The following is a 13671-nucleotide window of genomic DNA, read 5'->3' on the forward strand; positions in this document are numbered from 1 at the left end:
AACAGAGCAGATCATTCGCAGCAGGCCCTCGGCTTGCGATACAGACTCACGCTGGATGAACTATGCAGGCAGTGCTTTTGAGATCTCTGGGAAGATTATTCAAATAAGCTCCAAGATGAGACCGGCGTTTGACGTCAGAATCTCCTGTCAAGCAAAGATAGTGTCCTTAGCAACAGCGGAAAACAATGGATCACAAAGATGATTTCGAGACCAGCCGAGGACGGAGCCAAGAACTCCGTCCCAGTATTGTTACAAGAATAACACATTCTTGGAGATCGCTCTGAATAGCTCTGTTGTGAGTCATCAATTTCATCCCTACTTCCCCCTTCACTGGAAACCTCTGCTGATCAGAGAAAAATGCTAACAGGTTCCACACTCGTGTAATAAAGCATGTAGGCTATTATGAGTTTTATTATCTTCCCGAGCCTTGTTGTGATACCATTTACAGTAACTTTAATAAAAGTTTGTGGCCTATGATTTCACTTTCTTGCCTATGACTTGTTCTTGTTCCCCAGAAAAGGAAGGATCATGGAAAACAATAAACTTATTAAGTAACAGGCCTTCTCAGGAACAAAACTTGACCAACAAATATAAGTAATGGTAAAAAGATGTTTAGCTAATTCAAACTATCATACGATACACCTATTGGACAATTGACCAAAAATTACAAAAAAAAACATATTTACTTGTATTTTTATATCAAAATCTCATTACCTTTACCTCCTGAAAAATGACTTTTTCACCTTTATAGCTCATTCACACTATCATACCATACACCTATTGGACAATTGCCAAAAAGAAATATATATATATATATATATATTTCATTACTTTTGCCAGGAGGCATACATAAAAATTCCAACCAATAAAACCATCACAGAGTTTTGAACAATCCCGTCTTTACGCCCTTCCCATCAAATTAAACTGCTTTTCTCTCCCTAACTGACATCCCATTGGTTTACACTTTTGAATGGTCCCTCCCTGCATTATGTCCCGCCCCAACATCCTGTTACAACAGGAAATACATCACATTAAGGAAGCAAGATGCTCTTCTAAAAATGCTGTTTCATTGTGACTTTAAGAGCCACAAGGTGAGTTGTATGACATCATCTTGACAATGCACTGCTTTAAGGCTACTGGGACTGACTGACAGTTGCTGCAATGGTTTTCAATGAATTGTGCCCCTACCAGTACGCGCCCCATCATAACCAAAACTAACTGAATGTAAAATTTTCCTTTCAATAATACACAGAAGGCTATGTATTAGTGGCTACATGATCATAAATGTTGGCATATTGTATTAAAGGTTGTTAGAGATTTTGAAAGCCAGAAATCTCAGCACCAAGTAATGGCTGAGTCATTGGTATCAATCAACAGCTCTATCAACCCCCTACAGATATATTATGGTCATTTCGTGTTATGGAGCAGTAAAAATCATACTTATTGCACCTTTAAGGATCCCTGCAGAGCAATCAAGAATGCGTATTTGGGTTTATTCAGGTGCCCTTACTGGCTGATTATAGAGATTAATCAGAAATGTAATGATATTTCCACACGAGCAGATGGCTTGGAAGGTCATAGAATCAAACTATGAACTTAAGTAGCTGCATGTTGTTTGCTACCTACTCACACCTTTGGAAGCTTTCCCTCATTGGCCAAAACAGGATCCAGGATTGGAAGCAAATTTTCATCTCTCTTGCTTTTGACTTTTAGTTTTCAGTTTTGAATTTAATTTTGCATCTGGAGCCACAGTTCCTGGCAAGCCAACAAAAATTACCAAACCCTGTCCTCAAGTTACTGAATTGGTTATTCAAATGCCGAGCACCTCCAACACCGTGATTCTTTTTTTTTCCAGGGGGAACCTGCCAGAAGGAGGAAAAGCATTTTTCTGGCTTTTTTCATTTGCATAGCAATGATGAGACTAACTACATTTCATCCTCACATGGGTCGATGCTTGCCAGCTATCTCTTGTTGTGAAAACATGTGATTCATACATTCCATGTGAAATAAACTGGTATATTAACTGTTTTAACTCAACATGGCCAAATGTAATTTTATTTTAGCAATCAAATGCAAAGAATTCAACTTTATCTGTATCCTACTCCAATTTCATATGCATGTTCTTTATCTGTTAAATCTAATGCTACATGTATTTTCACAGCTGAAACATCATTTTGTCATTGCAGTGCCATTGCATCACCATTGAAAACAGAGATTTATTAAATATGCCACTGAGGAGAATGTTCAGCTAAAATCTTTGTTGAATTCGGCATTTTTTTTCCTTCATAAAAGCTGGACAACAGTTGATTTAATGTACTGTAATCCCCCACCAGTCTGCAACTGCCTTCTCCAGAACAAAACAACAAACAAAACAAAACAAACAAACAAAAACATAAAAAACAAGCAAATAAATAAAAAAAATAATGAAACAAAGCAAAGCTAAATTAATTAATTCAATAAATAAAAAGATTGCCTATTAGCTTTGAACATTCCAGGGACACATTATTTGTTACACCTCTTGTCTGGACGCTTTGGCCGTTGCACTCCTTTCTATTGGTAGTCCTGGTCATTTGCAGACAATGCATGTACCGCTGCATACGTTTCATGTTTTATCATGCTTTTATTTTGTTTCATATGTGTCTTTGCCCTTTTTTTTTTTACCATGTTTCTCGTGTGTTCTTATGTGTTCTTTTTGCGGAATGACGCGAGGCTCGTGATCAAGAACTCCAATGCATTTTTATGTAAATGGAAAATAAACGTGAAACAACAAAAAAAATGAAACAATTTGGATGTTTTAATAATATGTAGTATTAGTATAATCGTGGAGTGGAAGGCTTTTCTCATTGGACTCAGAAGGGAAGGGGGCGGGGCTTGTTTCTGTTCGTAATAGAGATAGAGAGAAAAAGAGAGAGTTGCTTGTTTGTACGCTTTTCGATCGCTACTCCCTGCCCCATTGAGTCTGTCCAGTACAACAGGATGTTGTGTCTCCCCATCGCTCCGGAATACTAGTCTTCACTAAATACAACTTAGAGACATTTGAGTAGGGGCACAGTAGCCAAAGATATAGGCTATTCCTCGCAGGGAAGCTTTTGATTTTTCTTCACTTTTATTTATACCAGAATATGCAAATTAGACAAAAAGAGGTAAATTAAGAAACTTGGTTGGTACAAAAACATACCATAAACACCAAAAAAATATGCTATTTTATTTGGACTTTTCATGCATTTCATACCAGCATACAGTAGGTTCAGGGTGGAGATTTTCTTCCTGCTTATAATTGTTTATGACTATATGGTTGTTTACGGTTGTCTTTATAAAAGCCTATATGTTTAAGGTTACTAAATTAGGATGTTGTTTGCTAAATACAGCTTTCAAAGCAAACTCTGTTTTTATGCTTCATTATTATTGTTTTAATATCTCAACAATAGCAATGGCAATGATTACAATGGGGGATTTTAACATTTCAGTCCAAACCACACCCACTTCTGATTTAAACTCTGCCTACTTTAGGATTTCTCCAAATACAAATAATTTGGTTGGTTGAACAAGCAGCACATATTGCTGAACTGGCTCATGCTCAGTGTCTTACAGTCCTGTTATAAATAGGCTAGATGCTCTGTTTATATAGATGGTGATAACACTGACAGTTCCTCTGCTGGCAAAAGTCCATTTTGACACATTTTTATATAGGCACTAATGGACAGGCTCTGGATCAGTTACCTCTGTATAAAACACTCAATACTTCTACTAACTGCGTGGAAAACAGGCAGCTACATCAGTGAGTGTAAATGGAAATGTTACCATTCAAGCCATGTTTGTGCAGCGATGATGCAGGCAGCTATTTATATCACCGTGTCATTTGGTTCACTGTGCATTCTGCTGGTACAAAGGATATTGAATTATCTAAACAAGCTTCCAGAGATAAATGGCTCACCCTCCTTCCTATCTGTCTGGGTCATTAAAGGCTGTCTGGATTCATTGGGCTTCGGTCCAGCATTAACCCTAAATACTCAATAGGTGGTCATTTAAGATGAAACCTTGTCCTGTCCTGTATGTGTTTTGTATAAGACAATTTGCTACATTATGTGGGCAATCACATTCTGTTCTATTTAGGGTTTGACAGACAACTGCAACTTTTTATCTGAAAAACTACAGGAATAAACATCTCGGTGTTTGGAGGTTGCTGTCATTGTTGTCTGATCCTAGTTCTATTCTATTCTATTCTATTATAGCAGTGTATTCCCACCCACTCACTAGCACCCCCAACCCCCTCAGGAATCCACTCTATAGCATCATTCTGTTAAAGAGCATTAGGGCTAATGGAATATACTGCTGGGATACAGAGTGCATGTCTGTAAAAATGGCTCTTTATAAATGTCAGCTCTGTTCTTTAATGTGAATGATAATCCAGAGGAGGTGGGGGGGGGGTGTCAATGGCAGAGAGAGATCCCAAACATAGATAGATGGATAGATAGATAGATAGATCTGGAGAGTGTCCAGTTCGGTGACATTAGGATGGCGTCTCTACTGTTTGCAGATGATATCGTTCTTCTGGCTTCATTGGACGGCACGGTGGCTCAGTGGTTAGCACTGTTGCCTCACAGCAAGAAGGTCCTGGGTTTGAACCCCGGTCCGTCCTAGGTCCTTTCTGTGTGGAGTTTGCATGTTCTCCCCGTGTTTGTGTGGGTTTCCGCCGGTTGAAGACATGTATGTTACTCCAGTGCCCCACCAAGGCACTGGAGTAACATACATGTCTTCAATGGTGGGAAGAAACCGGAGCACCAAGGCACTGGCAAAAGAACTGGAGTTGGTCCCCGGGCGCTGTACTGCGGCTGCCCACTGCTCCTAGTGTGTGTATAGGATGGGTCAAATGCAGAGGATAAATTTCCCCACGGGGATAATAAAGTATACAAATACAAAAAAAAAAAAATTGGACCATCATCTCCAATTTGCACTGCAGCGGTCCGCAGCTGACACAGTCAGGACACGCTGGCGGGACTACATCTCCCAGCATTCCCAGGAGTGGGCATCTGTCCTGCTCTGCTCGTCCTGTTGCCATCGCGACCCTGACCCGAGACATGGGACTTGGAAACTTAAAAATCTATTTCTGGACACTTTAAAAACAAGGATCTGGTTATGAAACACTATTATGGAAGCCCATTCTCGCCACTCAATAAAATAAACGACTAAATTGTGATTACAATTTTCTCCGAATTCTGACTTTATTTCTCAGAATTCTGACTTTTTTTCTCAGAATTCTGACTTTTTTTTCCACGATTCTGAATTTAGATGTAGAAAAAAACGTCAGAATTCCGAGATATAAAGTCAGAACTCTGAGAAATAAAGTCAGAAGTGGAAGAAATAAAGTCAAAATTGTGAGATAAAAAGTCAGAATTCTGAGAAAAAAACTCACAATTTAGTCATTTTTTATTTTAATGAGTGGCGGGAATGGGCTTCCATACACTATCTTTATAACACCTGAAAAGAAAAGACAATTCAAGTGTAGAGAAAGGCGCGGCCCTGCCACGGAAAATAATCAGGTTTTATGAGTTTCAAGCTCAGGAGCAAGTTTAGAGGCACCGACGTGAAGTCTGAGGTTCTCTGTTTTCCAGTGATTGTGCTGCAGGGTGATCGTTTAAAGAGAAAGAGAGAGGATAAGACAGACATGTTCCTCAAAGTGTAGGCCCATTTACTCGTACAAACGTCAAGAGATCTCTAAACATCGCAGAGTCAGTGCAGACACACACACACACACACACACACACAAGAAACTCATGCCTGCAGGATCGTTTTGCCCATCCATATGAGGAGGAGGTCTGGCGAATGCCACGGTGACATTTATGCAAATGAAAACCCCGGAGCCGTCAAAACAGAGCGTCACTTCCAGTATGGCGCTGCCGCTCTGACTCTGTGCAGGCGTCTGGAACGGTAACTGACAGGTTGTGACGTGACGCTCCAGTGTGCAGCCAATCCAGGTCTTGCGGTGCTCTAATGTTGACGCTCTTGACTGTGTGAACCCCTCAACTCGGAGCCTGAAGCGAATAAGCGGGCCATCAGACAATGAGCCCGTAACCCGGTGATAGGAGACCATATAAGGCAGCAGTCTGGAGGAATACACTGCCAGCTAGAAGGGAGGGAGAGGCCCTTTGGAGAGATTAAGCTGCTCTACATAGCCACACACACACACACACACACACACAGAGATGCCATGTACACATACACACTTTCCCTATAAATTTGATCCGACTGCTCAGATTAATGCGTTGTTTGAAGCTCTGGTCTACCTTACGGAGCTTTACAGAGTGACAGCGGTGCTCGACATCGACCAAAACAGTCCTTACGATGCCAAGTGCCTCCTTACTAAATCTTCGAGGTTACATAAGTATCCAGGAGTGGTATTAGCCAGCCTCATAAAGCATGTCTTACACTACGATGCAAGAATATCACCGTAATGTTCCCAAGATAACCTGACGTTTGAAATATGGGAGAGCATTAAGGCACGCGTGTTGCCAAGCAGCTGCAGAACAAAAGAGAGGAGCAGCACCGGTGAAGTTCAAGCTGTTATCTGAAGCTACAAGCACTCTGCTTTAGCAACCATGCTGTCATCGTGCTTGAGTGACCAAGGCCTGGCACTTCATATACTTTTAATGGCGTCTCACCCAACATAATTGAGACGCCATAGATTCACCCTATTTGCCCAAATTAAATTCTAGTGTCAGGTATCAACACTGGTGGGAAATCTTCTCCCTACAGGGGAAGTGACAAATTGAAGGTAAATCCAAAGTGTCTCCTAAACAGCAGTGAGCAGCGCTCCGTCCAGAGAAGGCTGGGCTCACCAACGTTAGATCTTTTTCCACTCTTGTCTGTTTGGTTTCCTTTGGTATAAAGCATAAACATGAGCGTGCTGTGTGCAGTTTACTGACGTCACCTTGCAGGATTTTTGGGCGATGAAGTTACAATTTTTCAAACGGTTACATCTTGCTGCCATTTGGAGCCGCCAACGCTGCCTCATGCAGCATTCAAGAACCAGTGCAGTTCTGGAGGTGGCGTTTACAACTTCAAATGTCACCATTTTGCAACCTAATCAAGCTACAATGTCATTTACATTGGTGTCATCACTGTTTTAGATGTTTCCCCAGAAAGTAGACTGTAATGTGATGATGGTAAACTGAAGATTACAAAAAAAAAAAAAAAAACACTGAAATTTGGTTGGAAAGGTAATGGTCAGTATAAAATGTATAAGGCACATAAAGGCCTATAAAGGACAATAGAAAATAAATATTCCAGTTTATATTTACAGGGGACCAACATCATCATCCAATAATACAAATTCTCAGGATGAATACTGCTCCTGTCTGTGAAGACTAGAGGAATCCACTGTAGCACATGGAACCATTTCCATGAAAAAAACAACATATCGCAGTCAAAAGCTACAGCAGATTTACGGCGTGATCGTATGTGTCAGTTACAACAAACGATACACACAGAACCACTTAGAATTGATTCTTTAAAGACAATAAATCTGGGTCCCATAAGTGTAAGGCAGCGGCCCCTGAATCACACAGCAGGGCCGCTGTTTTGACGGCTCTAGCTGTTGTATGTGTGAGAGGATTCTCTTTTCATAGAAATCCTATGAGTCCATGGGGAAGGAAACTGCCTTCCCAACAAATTAAATAGGAAATACAGGTTGCAACCATGCTCCGCAGTGACCAAGACATCCATTACTGGCTGATTTTATTACATAATTGATTGGAGGGCTCGGTGTTGCTGTTGGAAAAATGTGTTCCTGGATATACAGGGAGGTGGACAAAGTAATGGAAACACCAAATGAACAGGGATTTTAAAGTAATAATCTGTGACATTTTTATATAAATAAATGCCTGTTTTGCTACTCTCTATCACTGATTGCTATAACCTAATGGCGATTAAATCTCTAGACAGTTCATGAAAGCTTTTTGCAAAACACATGGTGTTTGGTCGCTCTTTCCTGGAAAAAAAAAAAGTTTGTTTGGAATGAATAGAAGAACTGGGTAGGTCACGTGAGCGGCGATAGCCACCATGGCTGAACAGACAGAGAAAAGAGACTCAAACTTCAACAGAAAACACAAGGAAAAAGACATCATAGTACTGGACACGCTGCTTGATTGACAGGTGAAGTGAACGCTTCGCACCAAACATGGAGACAAAATAAAATGACACTAAAATAGAGAATTGCAGATCCACTGGTCACAAAAACTGCAAAATTATTTAATATGGCAAAGGGAACAGTGTGGAAAATCACTCCTACCATATATTGTTAGGTGTTTCTGTCATTTCGTCACTGAATTTTCATGAACAGATGAAAATTCAAGTGTTTGAGGTGCTTGAATTTGACAGGAAGGCAATTGACCTTGATGCGAGCTTTGCTTTGGCCAACGTAATGTTAATGTGGGCTTGAGGACAATTTGGACGATTAGATCGCTTTCCTACATCGGTGATCTCAGATATGAAGGCTTCTGGCAGCGGTGTCTGTGGTTGCTGAAGACAGATAAGTGTGTGGTTGTCAATCCTTAAATGTCATGAATGCAGGGTGGAGCGGAGCAGCGGCGCGAGGTATGAGCCGTTGATTAATTATGCAACAGGCCCGCTGGACACCCCGCATGTTTACCTCCTCTTCCTTCCTCCTCGTCTGTGGGACTATGGGGCGTCACATGTGATTCAATGGAATTCACACTGGAATGAGGGCTGGATTTTCCATGTCTGGCTGAAATAAGGCTTTTCCAATAGCAGAGAGCGGATTAAATTCTGAGGTGTAGTGGAAAGAATCGAACAGCAAATGAAGCTCTGAGAGGCCCATCAGAAATGAATGGAAACAGACGTACTGTAGGGAGGATCAATGCACTTGCTCTTGCTTCTCTTAGCAGGTAGTTGATACAGTGTACCAACAGGTGGACAGACCCAAGCCATGCCTTGGAAATGGGAGAAATGGACATTTTCAATACTTCTCAGACAGCTGTCAACGCTGTCCCCGATTCTTGGAAAAATAACGGAACAAATGTCTTCACTTTTTGCATAACCGAGAGACGTCAGCCGCAAGAATGGCCAATAACATTACCGCGGTCCTGTGGTCAGTTATTGAAATACAGAGTTCGAATGTCTAGCTATTATGGATACAACAGCCTAATGAATCTGGCTCGGATATGATTTGTGGAATATTCCATTGAATCCAACCCCTCCATTGATTGGGAATGTATGACATCTGTATTAGTCATGCAGTACGTTTTATTTTTCCTGGCAGCGGGGCCCGCCGCAGCATTATCACTCTCTTCACAAACTGCTGTCTCCAGTTTGTCTAAAATCCCCCTCCGGCCATGCATGTCCAACAGATAAGCCCCAAATGTAAACAAGTCATAAATGCATCTGCAAACACATTCTTGGCTCCGCAGTAAAAGTTTACAAGGAACAAAGTGACAGCCCAGTGTTACGCAACAGGGTTTTAATGGAGGCGATGCATGCAGAGTGGAGGGAGGGAGGGGAGGGGGAGTAAATAATGGGTTTCATCACTCTCAGTAATTCACATTCACCCACCTTTCTGCTCCTAACTGAAGTGTGGAGCGGCTCGGCACTGATTTCAAATTCTGCAGAATCAGGGGAGGATTCTTACCTGTCATCAGTGATGCCACAGTTGATTTGTTTGCTGATCTGATGTCACTGCAAAGCCTCTGTCTCTTTGTTCAGCTCTGTCTTATAGTCTTTTATAATGGAGGATTAGCTCAACTATTGGAAACACATTGGACAGTTGCGAGATAACTACATTCTAGCAGCAATGCGGGGATGAAAGAGACAGAGCTAGGACTTATGTCGAGTGGAACACATCATCAAGTCTAGATTTAGATTTCTTTGCACTGTCCATGGAAGAAAAGTGAACAAAAACAACTATACAGCCGACCATGTGTTCACAAAATCTTGAGCAAATGGCTTCATTCCTGAAAAACCCGAGGCCCGGGGTAGGGGAATGAATTCTCTCTGATGGGTCTAGATTCTACGAGAGGCCAAAGTCAACAACATTCTGGCTCGGTAAAATGGAATAGATTAACTCCAGCTTACCTACCATCAACACATAAACAAAGAATCATCCACCAAGCTCTCTGCCCTCTTCACCAGAGCTTTCCAGGAATATAAATAAGATGATTACGAAACCCAGATTTACACAAGAGCTTGGCATTTTAATTATGCTTTTTCAACTACTAAATAGATTCCTTCATAGTTCTTTGTGGGCTAAATGGTGCTTTATAAAATGATATATTTCTAACTATTTGGGCGATTGGTCCAGGACTGTAAGTTATTGCAGAAGACTGTTACGGCAGCGTCAATAAATTTCCAGCTCTTCTCCAACGCCCCGCTGTAGAAAGGATGAAAACAACATCAGTGGCATTGGTAATATGGAGAATTAAAGCTGCACTATGCAAGATTTTTACGTAAAAATCCATCCGTTTTGCTAACCTTAAACACAAAGTGGGGCTGCAACAGAGAAGAACGCACCCCACACTATAGATTCACCCTATTTGACCAAATGAAATTCTGATGTGGGTATGGACACTTCTTCCACAGGAAGTGACAAATCGAAACTTAAAGTAATAATCGACACCATTTTTATATAAAAAAACATCTGTTTTGCTATACAATAGTGCTTCAACCTATAGCCAGTTCTGCTATTGGCTGATCTTTGGCTTTGTACACCAGGTGATGTCACCACCTGTTGTACTCTATAGGTGACATCACCTGGCACCAAAGATCAGCCAATAGCAGATGGCAATTTCAGTAGCATTCTTTTTACCATTAGATGTCGGGCTTTACACAGATTTGGATATGGGATTTAGTTACTCTTTAAGAAAAACAAGAATCTTGTGGATTATCACTTTAAGGATTAAATGGCTCCAAATGGCTCCTAAACAGCAGTGAGCAGCGCTCCGTCCAGAGAAAGCTGGACTCACCAACGTCAGATCTTTTCCTCTCTCATCCCTTTGGTATCTTTGGTATGAAGCATCACAGACTGGCTGGGTTAGTCAACATGAGCGTGCTGTGTGCAGTTTACTGATGTCACCTTACAGGATTTCTGGGTATTAAATTCTACAAAATTCAAATAGCTGGCTCTTCTTGTCATTTAGAGCCGCCAACGTGCGAAGTTGCCTCGTGCAGCTTTAAGTCACTCACCACCACCTCACTACAGTTGGTTAGGAGGCTCAGTTGATGTATAACATGCACTTATGCACAAGGCACTAAGTACTGCAAAGTATAATACGTATCTACTATATTGTATGTATCCATTGTGTTGTTTATTTTTAGTCTGTGAAGTATTGCCAATGAAAGACAAACTGTTGTGTTTCCATCATACTTTTAATATAGTAGTTGAATGTTTTTCAGTTGGAAGGAATGAGGTTCTGAGATTGTATGTAGCCCTATATGAAGATAGCTCTATATAGCAACTTATAAAAAGATTTCCATAGCACCAGAAGTAGTCCAGCTCTGATTAAGAACCGACTACTTCTGTTCAGCATTTTTCTTTTTACAATGGAAACCAGTACAAACAACTATCATTTTTATTTCATTTTTGAGCGATTCCAGTGCTGTAAATTGTGATTTTTCTGTAAATCTTTGTTTAGAGTTGATACACAATCACAGCTTTGCAATGGTATGGTATATTAGTAAATTAATGAATTACACCTTAAAGAAAATGTGTGCTAGTAAAATCACTGCATGACCAAATATCATATATTGCAGCAATAAAATAAAAACCTCAAAACACAACCTTATTGGCTTAATCTAAGTTTTTATTTACACTTTATACTTTTACAAAAACAACTTTTTTTTTTTTAATAACAACGGGACTGCAAAATCAGAACACTACCCAAGAGTCAGAACAACCATAAACTCTATAGTACAGAGTGGTCTTGTCAGTTTTTAACAGCCAACTGTGGAATTTGATCCAGTTAAACACTCAACACCACAAACGTCTGTTCGCCATATACAATGTGCAGGTTGCATTACTATCTGGGATGTTTTGTACAGTTTCTCAAAACTACAGTTTAAATACAGTATCAAAGACACAAAATACAACATCTGTCTCAAAGCAGGTTGTAATCAAGTAGCCTACAGTATAAAGAATATGCAACATAGTATGTGTGTATATACTGTATACACATTGCAGACAGTCACAAAGTGAAGACTACCAAGGCCCCCACACTCCCAAACTAAGCTGTTCTATTCACATTTAACAATATCCAAAGATGGCATACCCATGAAACAGCAACCATAATACAAAAGTCACCAAAAATATATATGTATAATATGTTATGAAGAGCTACCGTGTTTTTTCTTTTTTTTTTTCTTCTACTTTTAAATAAACCATATGAACCGGAAAACGTATACAACATCGAGTGTACATTGAAAAGGCATGTACTGTATATAATCAAGATATTTTTAAAACATTGCACATAAAAGAGACTACGTACGGAAAAGAAGAAAAAAAACAAAAGGCATGCTCAACAACAGAAAAAAAACAAAAACCAAGTTGGATAAAAAGGCATTGACAAATAAGGCCTTGACAGAACGCATCGCCAACTGAAGACACCAAGCAGAACATGCTCTCCAATTCACAGAACGATATGAACATGCAACTTTGGAAACAAACAGAAAGGAGCTGAATAGAACCAGTTGTTTGATATCAAAGCGTTGTTCCTTATTTCACAGATCAAATGGGGTCCTTGCCTCTTTTCTTCAGCTTCAGTTGTGTTTGAATAAAACAAAATTATACATTCTTTTTATATTCACTGTTCCGAAGACAAAATATCGACTTAGAACCTTTATAACAACACCTGTCCATTTATTGCACACCATTGGTTCACAAAAATATTTTGGGCACTTTTGCGTTTCAACAAACAGCAGCATTTCATTATAAAAAACTTGTTTGAATACAGACACACACCGAACAGAACAGATGAAAAGCATAACATACAATGGAGAATAGAAAACGTCTTTTAAAATTTTGACATTGTGCAACTCGAGTTAAGTAGGTCCGTTTAGTAAGGCTAGCCTCTTAAATGCACAACATCATACAGTGTTTTAAGGGGCAAAAAAGCACAACCCCTTTGCTAAATAGCATGGACCACATAGAATGATTATCTCTTTCTTTTATTATGTGCAATTACTGATTGCCATGGCAAATCCCCAATGAGATAGAGAACATTTGGTCCAATAAGAAAAAGCTTGATTTGTACCCAGGTAAGAGGGCAAATGGCACAACTTTGAAAAGAGTGACTGATAGGATGGCACAGGGTGACATACGCTCTCATTAAGACAAATCTCAGTGAATTTCTATGTTACGATCATCACAGCAATATTAATATTTGAATTTACAATCATCTTCAACCCTGTATTTAAGGTCTTCTGTTTTACTGTGGTCATCCTAAATGTTTGCTGTTTGTACTGTTTTCAGGGGGCAACTGAGATTAAATGAAATGATGAAGATTTCACTGAACAAGATAACCAGTCACAGTCAGTAGCATTCAACCCATGGATTATTACCACGGGTATCATTACAGGCACAACAACGTCCAAGTACAGAATGACAACTAGGTTGGCACAACAAAGCTAACAGGAGTCTGAGGTTTTGACCGAAAGTCAGCAGAAAAA

Source organism: Centroberyx gerrardi, chromosome 6, assembly GCF_048128805.1.
Source record: "Centroberyx gerrardi isolate f3 chromosome 6, fCenGer3.hap1.cur.20231027, whole genome shotgun sequence".
NCBI lineage: Eukaryota > Metazoa > Chordata > Actinopteri > Beryciformes > Berycidae > Centroberyx > Centroberyx gerrardi.